Source organism: Heterodontus francisci, chromosome 5, assembly GCF_036365525.1.
Source record: "Heterodontus francisci isolate sHetFra1 chromosome 5, sHetFra1.hap1, whole genome shotgun sequence".
Taxonomy (NCBI): Eukaryota; Metazoa; Chordata; class Chondrichthyes; order Heterodontiformes; family Heterodontidae; genus Heterodontus; species Heterodontus francisci.
In genome coordinates, this window is record NC_090375.1 from 30,521,747 (window position 1) to 30,534,820 (window position 13,074).

A 13,074-nucleotide genomic window follows, 5' to 3' on the forward strand; every position below is an offset into this window, starting at 1 on the left:
AGCATGTCCCTGTCAGACAGGGAAGGGATGGTCATGTGAGGGAACCGTGGTTGACAAGAGAGGTTGAGAGTCTTGTTAGGAAGAAGAAGGATGCGTATATAAAGTTGAGGAAAAAGGGCACAGGCATAGCTCTGGAGGGATACAAGATGGCCAGGAAGGATCTGAAGAAAGGGATTAGGAGAGCTAAGAGAGGGCATGAAAAATGCTTGGCGGGTAGGATAAAAGAAAACCCCAAGGCCTTTTACGCGTATGTCAGAAATATGAGGATGACTAGGGGGACCGTAGGTCCGGTCAAGGACAATAGCGGGAGACTGTGTGTTGAGCCGGAAGAGATAAGTGAGGTTTTGAATGAGTACTTCTCTTCGGTATTTACGAATGAGAAGGGGTGTATTACTGAAGAGGACGGTGTGAAACAGACTGGTAAGCTCGAGGAAGTGCTCGTTAGGAGGGAAGACGTGTTGGGGTTTTTGAATAACTTGAAGATAGACAAGTCTCCCGGGCCTGACGGGGTATATCCAAGGATGTTATGGGAAGCAAGGGATGAAATTGCAGAGCCGCTGGCAATGATCTTTTCATCTTCTCTGCTGACGGGGGTGGTACCAGGTGATTGGAGGGTGGCAAATGTTGTGCCCCTGTTCAAGAAAGGGAATAGGAACAACCCTGGGAATTACAGGCCAGTTAGTCTTACTTCGGTGGTAGGCAAGTTGATGGAAAAGGTGCTGAGGGATAGGATTTCTGAGCATCTGGAAAGACACTGCTTGATTCGGGACAGTCAGCACGGTTTTGTGAGGGGTAGGTCTTGCCTCACAAGCCTGATTGAATTCTTTGAGCAGGTGACCAAGCAAGTGGATGAGGGTAAACCAGTGGATGTGGTGTACATGGATTTTAGTAAGGCATTTGATAAGGTCCCCCATGGTAGACTTATGGAGAAAGTCAGGAGGCATGGGATAGTGGGGAATGTGGCCAGTTGGATTAAGAATTGGCTAACTGATAGAAGGCAGAGAGTGGTCTTAGATGGTAAATACTCAGCCTGGAGCCCAGTTACCAGTGGCGTGCCGCAGGGATCAGTTCTGGGTCCTCTCCTGTTTGTGATTTTTATTAACGACTTGGATGAGGAAGTCGAAGGGTGGGTCAGTAAATTTGCAGATGATACAAAGGTTGGTGGAGTTGTGGATACCGAGGAGGGCTATTGTCGTCTGCAAAGGGACTTGGATAGGTTGCAGTGCTGGGCTGAAAAGTGGCAGATGGAGTTTAACCCTGAAAAGTGTGAGGTCGTCCATTTTGGAAGGACAAACATGAATGCAAAATACTGGGTTAACGGTAGGGTTCTTGGGCATGTGGAGGAGCAGAGAGACCTTGGGGTCTATGTGCATAGATCATTGAAAGTTGCAACTCAAGTGGATAGGGCTGTGAAGAAGGCATATGGGGTGTTAGCGTTCATTAGCAGAGGGATTGAATTTAAGAGCCGTGAGGTGATGATGCAGCTGTACAGGACCTTGGTAAGGCCTCATTTGGAGTACTGTGTGCAGTTCTGGTCGCCTCATTTTAGGAAGGATGTGGAAGCCTTGGAGAGGGTGCAGAGGAGATTTACCAGGATGTTGCCTGGAATGGAGAATAAGTCTTACGAGGAAAGGCTGAACATTCTAGGCCTCTTCTCATTAGAAAGGAGAAGGATGAGGGGTGACATGATAGAGGTTTATAAGATGATCAGGGGAATAGATAGGGTAGACAGTCAGAAACTTTTTCCCCGGGTGGAGCAAAGCGTTACAAGGGGTCATAAATTTAAGGTGAAGGGTGGGAGATATAAGGGGGATGTCAGGGGAAGGTTCTTTACCCAGAGAGTGGTCGAGGCATGGAATGCCTTGCCCGGGGAAGTTGTTGAGTCAGAAACTTTAGGGACTTTCAAAAGGCTTTTGGATAGGTATATGGATAAAGGAGAATGATGGGGTATAGATTAAATTGTCCTTGACAGAGGACAAAGGATCGGCACAACATTGTGGGCCGAAGGGCCTGTTCTGTGCTGTATGTTCTATGTTCTATGTTCTATGTTCTATATGAGTCCGCACCGACCATCAACCACCCATTTATACTAATTCAACATTAATCCCATTTTTCCCTCTCACATCCCCACCTTCCCTCAATTCTCTTACCACCTACCTACACTAGGGGCAATTTTACACAATGGCCAAGTTACCTATCAACCCGCAAGTCTTTGGCATGTGGGAGGAAACTGGAGCACCTGGAGGAAACCCACGCGGTCACAGGGAGATTTTGCAAACTCAGCACAGGCAGTACCCAGACCCGAACCTGGGTCACTGAAGCTGTGAGCCCATGGTGCTAGCCACTGCGCCTCAACTTGCGGTGTAGATACATCCACAGTACTGTTAGGGAGTTCCAGGATTTTGACTCAGTGACATTGAAGGAACGGCAACACAGTTCCAAGTCAGGATCGAAGTGCTGTATCTCTACGACTACGACTATAGAGTGTGACTTGGAGGGGATCTTGCAGGTGGTGGTGTTCCCATGCATCTGTTGCCCTTGTCCTTCTAGGTGGTAGAGGTCGCAGATTTAGAAAGTACTGTTGAAGGAGCCTTGGAGAGCTGTTGCAGTCCATCTTGTAGGTGGTACTCACTGCTGCCACTGAGTGCCAATGATGGAGGGAGTGAATGTTGAAGGTGGTGGATGGGGTACCGATCAAGCGGGCCGCTTTGTCCTGGATGATGTCGAGCTTCTTGGGTGGTGTTGGAGCCGCACCTACCCAGGCAAGTGGAGAGTATTCCTTCGTACTCCTGTGTCCTTCACACTTGTGCCTTGTAGATGGTAGACAGGCTTTGAGGAATCAGGAGATGGATTACTCATTGCAGAATTCCCAGCCTCTGGCCTACTCTCAGTATATTTGTGGCTGGTCCAGATATGTTTCTGGTCGATGTTAATCCCCAGGATGTTGATGGTGTGGGATTCAGTGATGGTAATGCCATTGAATGTCAAGGGGAGATGATCAGATTCTATCTTGTTGGAGATGATCATTGCCTGGCACTTGTGTTGCTTGAATGTTACTTGCCACTTATCAGCCCAAGCCTGAATGCTGTACCAGGTCTTGCTGCATGCGGACATTGATTGCTTCAATATCTGAAGTGTTACGAATGAGAGTACAAATAGATTTTAACTGCCTTTTTAATGGTCCCAGATTTTCTGGCTGCATTACCCTTCCCAGGAGACCATTCCAGGTATTAATCACTATTGCGAAGAAGTGCTTCCCAACTTAAATAATGAACTGAAAGGATTAAGAATCAGAAAGGCAATACTCAAGTCAGGATGAGGTAGAGACAACAAGCTGCTAGGGCAAACGGACAAAGGTTAGGGATGCGGTCTAGATTGTGGATGTGGTCTGGACTGCACAATCAGCGAATTAGGGAAACCTGGTCAAGGTGAAACAAGGAAATAGGCAACGAAGACCAAGACATGTTAAGTACTAACAAGAATAGAACCATGTAATCATCAGGCTATGTGACAAACTACCCATTGTATAATCGCAGTACGTGACAAAGAATGTATATAAACTTGCAGCAGAGTGTAAGATTAGAGTGCTACCTCGAACAGCTCGAGATAGTCTCTCCCTGCGTACACTTGAATTAACGATCAAAACCTGTACCTGAGTCGCCTCATGTGTTGATTGAGCTGTCCCACAACAGAACTTTCCTTTTATTACTTTGTCTCAATGTTCAATTGTGTCATAATTGTAATTTAACTCAAAATACTATTAGCCCTCTCTATTCCACTTAATATCATATTTAGCTGGTTATCAGTGCAAGACCAACAAATCCATGTATATTTTGTTGCCATTTTTGAAAATTTTGTACCAATTTAGTATGTTTCCAATCCAGAGGGACCTCCTTTGTATTCATGCTCTTCCTAAAATGATCATTGCAGGTTCCATCCCCAATATCACTCAGCACCATTAGATATATACTGTCCATCACTGGGGATTAATCTATTTAATTCTGTCTAGGACCTCTATGTACGTGATGTCAAACTTATTAAGTTTAAATATAGAAACACTGTGATGATTGGCATGCAGGTATGTTTATCTAGGGAAAACGGCCAGGAAATTATCATTTAGTAGGTTAAATACTTTCAATTTGATCTTGTTTGAATCCTAATTCTATTAGATTATCCTGTTGTTCTAACACTGCTATTCAGTAACTTACACAACACAGGAGTGGGCTCAGATCTGATACTGATCATGGTCAATTTGCCAGCCTAAGTTCATGTGAAGAATGGTCCTTTTGGCAAGTTGGGAGACGAACATTTACCCCATCAATAAGGAGAAAGGGGAAGAATAAATTACAACACAGCAAAACATTTTTCTATCACTGATTCAAACAATAAGCGAATTTTGCCACTTCATTATTTTTGAAATGAATGATGGTCTTTCTTTTTAAAATAATGCAATAATACTATCAGGTATCATCACAATGGGGATATCAAAATTAAAGTCACCAGATATCATCACATTGTCAAGGTATCTAACTAAATATCCTAGGCCCAACCATCTTCAGCTGCTTCATCAATCATAAGGTCAGAAGTGGGGATGTTCGTTAATGATTGCACAATGTTGAACACCAGTCGCGACTCGTCAGATACTGAAGCAGTCCATGTAGAAATGCAGCAAGACCTGGACAACATCCAGGCTTGGACTGATAAGTGGCAAGTAACATTCATGCCACACAAGTGCCAGGCGATGACCATCTCCAACAAGATAGAATCTAACCATCTCCCCTTGACATTCAATGGCATTACCATCGCTGAATCCCCCACTATCAACATCCTGGGGGTTACCATTGACCAGAAACTGAACTGGAGTAGCCATATAAATAACATGGCTACAAGAGCAGGTCAGAGGCTAGGAATGCTGCAGCGAGTAACTCACCTCCTAACTCCCCAAAGCCTGTCCACCACCTACAAGGCAAAAGTCAGGAGTGTGATGGAATACTCTCCACTTGCCTGGATGGGTGCAGCTCCAACAACACTCACGAAGATCGACAATATCCAGGACAAGGCAGCCCGCTGGATGGGCACTCTATCCACAAACATTCACTCCCTCCACCACCGACGCACAGTGGCAGCAGTGTGTACCATCTACAAGATGCACCGCAGCAACACACCAAGGCTCTTTAAACAGCACCTTCCAAACCCACAACCTTTACCAACTAGAAGGACAAGGGCAGCAAATGCATGGGAACACCACCACCTGCAAGTTCCCCTCCAAGTCATACACCATCCTGACTTGGAACTATATCACCGTTCCTTCACTGTTGCTGGATCAAAATCCTGGAACTCCCTTCCTAACAGCACTGTGGGTATACCTACCCCACATGAACCGCAACGGTTCAAGAAGGCAGCTCAAGGGCAATTAGGGATGGGCAACAAAAGCTGGTCTGGCCAGTGATGCCCACATCCCATGTATGAATAAAAAAAGACATCATCAGGTATCCTCACCGTGGAGCTTAACTGACTTAAAGTCAAAGATATTATTGCATTGTGGAGAAATCTGATCTTAAAATCATAAATGTTATCACATTTTGCAGAAATCTGATTTTAAAGTCATTGGTATCATCAGTGTGGACCACTGCTTTTTTGATACATATAAATGACTTGGACATTGGAATACAGAGTAAAATTTCAAAATATGCTGATGATACCAAACTTGGAGGTGTGACAGTGAATATGCGAACAATCGACTGCAACAGGACACAGATAGGCTAGCAGAATGGATAGACAAGTGGCAGTTGGATTTTAACTATAAGGTTAGGTTGCAGAAGCTGGGGTTTTTCTCCTTGGAGAAAAGGAGATTGAGGGGAGATTAGATCGAGGTGTGCAAGATTATGACAGGTTTAGATAAGGTAGACAAAAAAAAAAGCTGTTCCCATTAGCTGATGGTATAAGGACTAGGGGTCACAGATTTAAAGTTTTGAACAAGAGACGCAGGGGGTAGGTGAGGAACTTTTTGTACGCAGCGAATGGCAATGACCTGGAATTTGATGTCTAGGAGGGTGTTGGAAGCGGAGATGATGAATGATTTCAAAACGAAATTGGATGGGCACTTAAGGGAAATAAACTTGCAGGGCTATGGGGAGAGAGCAGGGGAATGGGACTGATTCGATTGCTCTACAGAGAATCAACGATTCTCGGAAGACCGCCATCATTAACAACGAGCTCAGTAGACTCAATGTGGACATTGCAGCACTTCAGGAGACTCGCCTCCCCGCGAGTGGCTCTCTAGCAGAGCAAGACTACACCTTCTTCTAGCAGGGCAGGGATCCTGAAGAACCAAGACAGCATGGAGTGGGCTTCGCCATCAGAAACTCCTTGCTCAGCATGATAGAGCCTCCTTCAAATGGCTCGGAACGCATACTGTCCATCCGACTGCTCACCACCTCTGGTCCAGTACACCTACTCAGCATCTATGCTCCAACACTCTGTTCCGCACCTGAAGCTAAAGACCAGTTCTATGAACAACTCCATAACATCATTAGCAGCATCCCCAACACCGAACACCTATTCCTGCTGGGGGACTTTAATGCCAGGGTTGGGGTCGACCATGACTCATGGCCCTCCTGCCTTGGGCGCTATGGCGTTGGAAGGATGAATGAGAACGGGCAGAGACTGCTTGAGTTGTGTACCTATCATAACCTCTGCATCACCAACTCGTTCTTTCACACTAAACCCTGTCACCAGGTTTCATGGAGGCACCCAAGATCACGTCGTTGGCACCAGCTAGACCTCATTGTCACAAGGCGAGCCGCCTTAAACAGTGTTCAAATCACACGCAGCTTCCACAGTGCGGACTGCGACACCGACCACTCCCTGGTGTGCAGCAAGGTTAGACTCAGACCAAAGAAGTTGCATCATTCCAAGCAGAAGGGCCACCCGCGCATCAACACGAGCAGAATTTCTCACCCACAGCTGTTACAAAAATTTCTAAATTCACTTGTAACAGCCCTTCAAAACACTCCCACAGGGGATGCTGAGACCAAGTGGGCCCACATCAGAGACGCCATCTATGAGTCAGCTTTGAGCACCTACGGCAAAAGTGCGAAGAGAAATGCAGACTGGTTTCAATCTCATAATGAAGAGCTGGAACCTGTCATAGCCGCTAAGCGCATTGCACTTTTGAACTACAAGAAAGCCCCCAGCGATTTAACATCCGCAGCACTTAAAGCAGCCAGAAGTACTGCACAAAGAACGGCTAGGCGTTGCGCAAACGACTACTGGCAACACCTATGCAGTCATATTCAGCTGGCCTCAGACACTGGAAACATCAGAGGAATGTATGATGGCATGAAGAGAGCTCTTGGGCCAACCATCAAGAAGATCACCCCCCTCAAATCTAAATCGGGGGACATAATCACTGACCAACGCAAACAGATGGACCGCTGGGTTGAGCACTACCTAGAACTGTACTCCAGGGAGAATGCTGTCACTGAGACTGCCCTCAATGCAGCCCAGCCTCTACCAGTCATGGATGAGCTGGACATACAGCCAACCAAATCGGAACTCAGTGATGCCATTGATTCCCTAGCCAGCGGAAAAGCCCCTGGGAAGGACAGCATTACCCCTGAAATAATCAAGAGTGCCAAGCCTGCTATACTCTCAGCACTACATGAACTGCTATGCCTGTGCTGGGACGAGGGAGCAGTACCCCAGGACATGCGCGATGCCAACATCATCACCCTCTATAAAAACAAAGGTGACCGCGGTGACTGCAACAACTACCGTGGAATCTCCCTGCTCAGCATAGTGGGGAAAGTCTTTGCTCGAGTCGCTCTGAACAGGCTCCAGAAGCTGGCCGAGCGCGTCTACCCTGAGGCACAGTGTGGCTTTCGTGCAGAGAGATCGACTATTGACATGCTGTTCTCCCTTCGTCAGATACAGGAGAAATGCCGTGAACAACAGATGCCCCTCTACATTGCTTTCATTGATCTCACCAAAGCCTTTGACCTCGTCAGCAGACGTGGTCTCTTCAGACTACTAGAAAAGATCGGATGTCCACCAAAGCTACTAAGTATCATCACCTCATTCCATGACAATATGAAAGGCACAATTCAACATGGTGGCTCCTCATCAGAGCCCTTTCCTATCCTGAGTGGTGTGAAACAGGGCTGTGTTCTCGCACCCACACTTTTTGGGATTTTCTTCTCCCTGCTGCTTTCACATGCGTTCAAATCCTCTGAAGAAGGAATTTTCCTCCACACAAGATCAGGGGGCAGGTTGTTCAACCTTGCCCGTCTAAGAGCGAAGTCCAAAGTACGGAAAGTCCTCATCAGAGAACTCCTCTTTGCTGACGATGCTGCTTTAACATCTCACACTGAAGAATGCCTGCAGAGTCTCATCGACAGGTTTGCGTCTGCCTGCAATGAATTTGGCCTAACCATCAGCCTCAAGAAAACGAACATCATGGGGCAGGATGTCAGAAATGCTCCATCCATCAATATTGGCGACCACGCTCTGGAAGTGGTTCAAGAGTTCACCTACCTAGGCTCAACTATCACCAGTAACCTGTCTCTAGATGCAGAAATCAACAAGCGCATGGGTAAGGCTTCCACTGCTATGTCCAGACTGGCCAAGAGAGTGTGGGAAAATGGCGCACTGACACGGAACACAAAAGTCCGAGTGTATCAGGCCTGTGTCCTCAGTACCTTGCTCTACGGCAGCGAGGCCTGGACAACGTATGCCAGCCAAGAGCGACGTCTCAATTCATTCCATCTTCGCTGCCTTCGGAGAATACTTGGCATCAGGTGGCAGGACTATATCTCCAACACAGAAGTCCTTGAAGCGGCCAACACCCCCAGCTTATACACACTACTGAGTCAGCGGCGCTTGAGATGGCTTGGCCATGTGAGCCGCATGGAAGATGGCAGGATCCCCAAAGACACATTGTACAGCGAGCTCGCCACTGGTATCAGACCCACCGGCCGTCCATGTCTCCGTTATAAAGACGTCTGCAAACGCGACATGAAATCGTGTGACATTGATCACAAGTCGTGGGAGTCAGTTGCCAGCATTCGCCAGAGCTGGCGGGCAGCCATAAAGACAGGGCTAAATTGTGGCGAGTCGAAGAGACTTAGTAGTTGGCAGGAAAAAAGACAAAGGCGCAAGGGGAGAGCCTACTGTGCAACAGCCCCAACAAACAAATTTCTCTGCAGCACCTGTGGAAGAGCCTGTCACTCCAGAATTGGCCTTTATAGCCACTCCAGGCGCTGCTTCACAAACCACTGACCACCTCCAGGCGCGTATCCATTGTCTCTCGAGATAAGGAGGCCCAAAAGAAAGAAAGAAAGAAAAGAAGAACAGAGAATCAGCATAGACTTAATAGGCTGAATGGCCTTCTTCTGTGCCATAATGACTCTACGACTCAATGAATCCAATTGAAAATGTGATAATATCTATGCCAAAGGCACACCATTCAGAGTAGCATTGGTGGATGGTTCGAAGCCATTTACTAAACTTTGCTCCTCGCAAAGATGCTGCACAGCTCAATAATGGCACGGGAGCGAACAATGGATAAAAAAAATGAAGGGCAAATATCATGTTATAGTAAAAATTAACAATAACTACAGCTTTAAACAAACATTACAAATATTGAAATGGGTGAATTGTGAAAACCTAATAATCCATTGATGACCTCGTCGATCTCTGTCCCATGTTAACTAATACATTGCATCAATCAATACCAGATTTCAGTAAATTCCAAATATCTGGGTCCAACCTCTTTATTATTCACACAAAACACATTTACAAATACCACAATGGCCAATTTAAGACCTTCCGATCACAGCACTGGCTGATCATAGACCAGCCTACGGCATGAGGACACAGACGCACACTCGGGAAAAATAAGTGTGAAAGTGTGAAAATCTTCAGGACAAATAACATTAGCACTATTTACTTTTGTTGGGAAAGGTTTATTTGGTGTCCCATTAGTATTTTACTGGGACAATAAAACAAAGCAATAAAAGGACATAATATACAGCATTACAAGAATTCAGGCTTGAAAAACCACAGCCTGGGAGTGTATAAGAGTCCAGTTGGGCATCTTAAAGTCAAACTGCAATGGAGTACTGTAAAAAATTAACACTGCATTTCTCCTTAACAGCACATTTCTGACAATATTGTGCTGTCAAACAATACAGCTGAACAACATATACTGCTCAGCAGTCTGATTTTATGTCCTAGCATTAAATAGCAGTGCTGAAATAAACAGCAGTGACACAAGACTCTTTAGACCAATACTGATATGCTGGATCCACAGAAAAACTCTCTCTCCATTCCAAATTCCCTATCGACACATAGTAGGTTCAAAGGTCTGGAAAAAAACACTTCATAATTACAGGAATAAACTCCAATCTGATATTTTATAATAAAACCCCCAGCAGATTTTGGTGACAGAATACTTAGAATTAAGTCTGAACGTAGAGGAAAATTCAGTGCAAAAGCAATCAATGGCAGCAGAAATGAAGTGGCAAAAAAACAGCAATGTGAGATTAAAAGCAAGAGGTAGCTTAGCATGTCACCAGAGGGTGGATATGAGGCAACGTGCTTCTACATCCAGAGATCAGCGCTTACCACCTTTGGGCTGCACAGAGGCAAGGAGTTGGTGCTGCTCTGATGGAACCAGTATTTCATGGAATACTGTTTGTTTCCAGTAGGGTAGCTGTGGTTAGACGGTGATGCATTCACATCCGGTGAAATCTGCTCAGCAGGAAGAGTTCTCTGTATCTGCTGTCTGTCTAGCAAAGGCTCAAACCTGGACTTGTTAGTTGTCTAGTGGCTATCCTCCTTGCATGGGGAGCGAAGGTGAGATTGGGATGTCTCTATGGGATTCAGGTAACTTTAAAATGACATACTTGCTGATGGAAGACAAATCAAGTCAACCCTCTCTGATTCCAACAGGTCCATGGAAGCCTGGAGGGCGGCTGGGGTTTTTCTCGTGTGGTATCAAAATAACACTGTAATGGATATGGTGAGGGACTTAAAGTAGACAAGCAGTAGAAAGCTTACTGATGGTTCCTACCGGCAAGTTGCGATGTTGAACCTGGTTAAAATTCAGCATTACACCTGTGCAGACTGAGGAGTCTCTGTCGCCAATCTGCGGCTAAGCTATCTAGACTTTGATAAATAGAATGTCTTATAGGTAAAGGGCATATGCTCCATTAAGCAAACAGAGACTCTACCTACATGGACCTTGATTTGTAGATTTGTTAGCATGATGATGGATTCCTGAAAGTGTCAAGCTCCTAGCTGACCAAAAACTATTACAGCACTGCCCTCTACTCCACCCAGGATGTTTGGAAGAGAATAACTACCGTGTTCTCACATTACGGATATCAAGTAGAAAAATGTATTTACATTTCTTTCTCATGCAACATAAGAACATAGCAATACAAGAAAGTTTAGTGACTGGAAAATAACATTAGGCCTTACGTTCATATCTGCTCCATTTTGACTGATTTCAATACCATCCACCTGCGTTCTCAATCCCATTTCTTTCTAGAAGCATATCCAATTGTTGATCCCATTTATACTGTCCACTTCAATAGTGTTCCATAGGAACAGGAGTAGGCTATTTAACCCTTTGAGCCTGTTCCACCATCCACTGAGATCTCTGGTAACTCATTGCATAAATCTAATACCTTTTGGTTAAAAAAGCTTTCCTTTCTTATTTTTTTCCTATCTTAATTATCTTTTGTCTTTCAGCTGTCACAGCTCTAAGCCCTGGAACTCCCACCCTAAACCTCACCGCCTCTCTAGCTCGCTCTCTCTCTTTTCTTCTTTAAGACGCTCTTTAAAAGCTACCTCATTTTTGAAGCTTTTGGTTATCTGCCTAATATCTTCTTAGGTGGCTCGGTGTAAAGGCCTGCTCGGGTCTGCAAATGAGACCCGACCTGAGCCCACCAGAACCCCATCCGACCCCGAGCCCAACCCGGCCCAAGTCCATCCATTCTTTCCCGCTCCCGCACCCAACCCGACCACCACTTAACCTAACTTCCATTTATCACTTTGTTCCTTAACCTGCACAAGCTTAAAATAACTGTAACAAAATTACCTTTAAAGTCCAAAAACTAAATTAACATTAGAGTCACTTACCTGAGGTGGTGATAGAGCGAGTCCGACCCGACCCGAGCCCGAATGCCGGACCCGGAAGTACGACCCGACCCGAACCTGACACGTCGTCGGGTCCCGTCGGGTTTGGGTCAGGTAGCAGGCATTCAGCTCGGTGTCAAACTTTGTTTGCTACCATTGCTGTTAAGTGCTTTGGGATGTTTTACTATGTTAAAGGCGCTATATAAATACAAGTTGTTGTTTAAACTCGAGTCCCTGGTATTGAAACCCTTCAGCAAGGGAATTTTCTGGGAAGATAATGGGGAGCCACGCCACAACCGATCCATGACACAGTTCCACTGTGGAAGTTTACCATCAGTGGGACTGCACGCTGATCAGCTGCCTGCCAAGCAGAGACAGCCAGCCAATTTAAATAATTAAAGACTTTATTAAGAGCAATTTTCCTGGGCGGCCTCCCTGCAGGCAGGGAAGGCTGCACTGTGACCCCACTGGGACATCCGGAGAGGCCTGTCTGCTTGTCCCTCTGATTTTGAATTTTTTTACTTACCTTTCTCAGGGTCCCTCCATTTTGAGGCACCCTCCCGATCCCTGACCTGCCTCAGCACTTCTTCCGGTGGGTCTGCCGAGTCAGAGCTGTCGGCCCTCTGATTGGGCCAGCAGCCTCTACATCCCGCCCAACATCCTTAATTGGACAGGGAGCCAGAAGGTGCCGCCTCCAGGAAAACTGCTGAGCTGGTCCCACTGCCGACAAGTGTGGACTCGGGGCCCCCATTTCGCCCTGACGTCAGGCTCCTGAAGCCTTGTAAAATCCTGCCCCAGGGGCTTCAACAGTATGTGCTCCCATAATCGAGCTCCTTCAGTGTAAGGCTCAGTAAATCCTTCAAAGGAGTTCTAATAATGTCTGGACTTACTGTTTAAATATAAAAACAATCAAAAAACAGCAGACAAACA

General features: G+C 45.9%; 1 protein-coding gene across 2 annotated transcripts in view; it reads right to left on the reverse strand.

The window, feature by feature from the left end:
• LOC137369792 (microtubule cross-linking factor 1) overlaps nucleotides 1-13,074 on the reverse strand; it is a 244,490-nt gene that overhangs the window by 207,099 nt on the left and 24,317 nt on the right. The gene's annotated exons all lie outside the window — the stretch shown is intronic.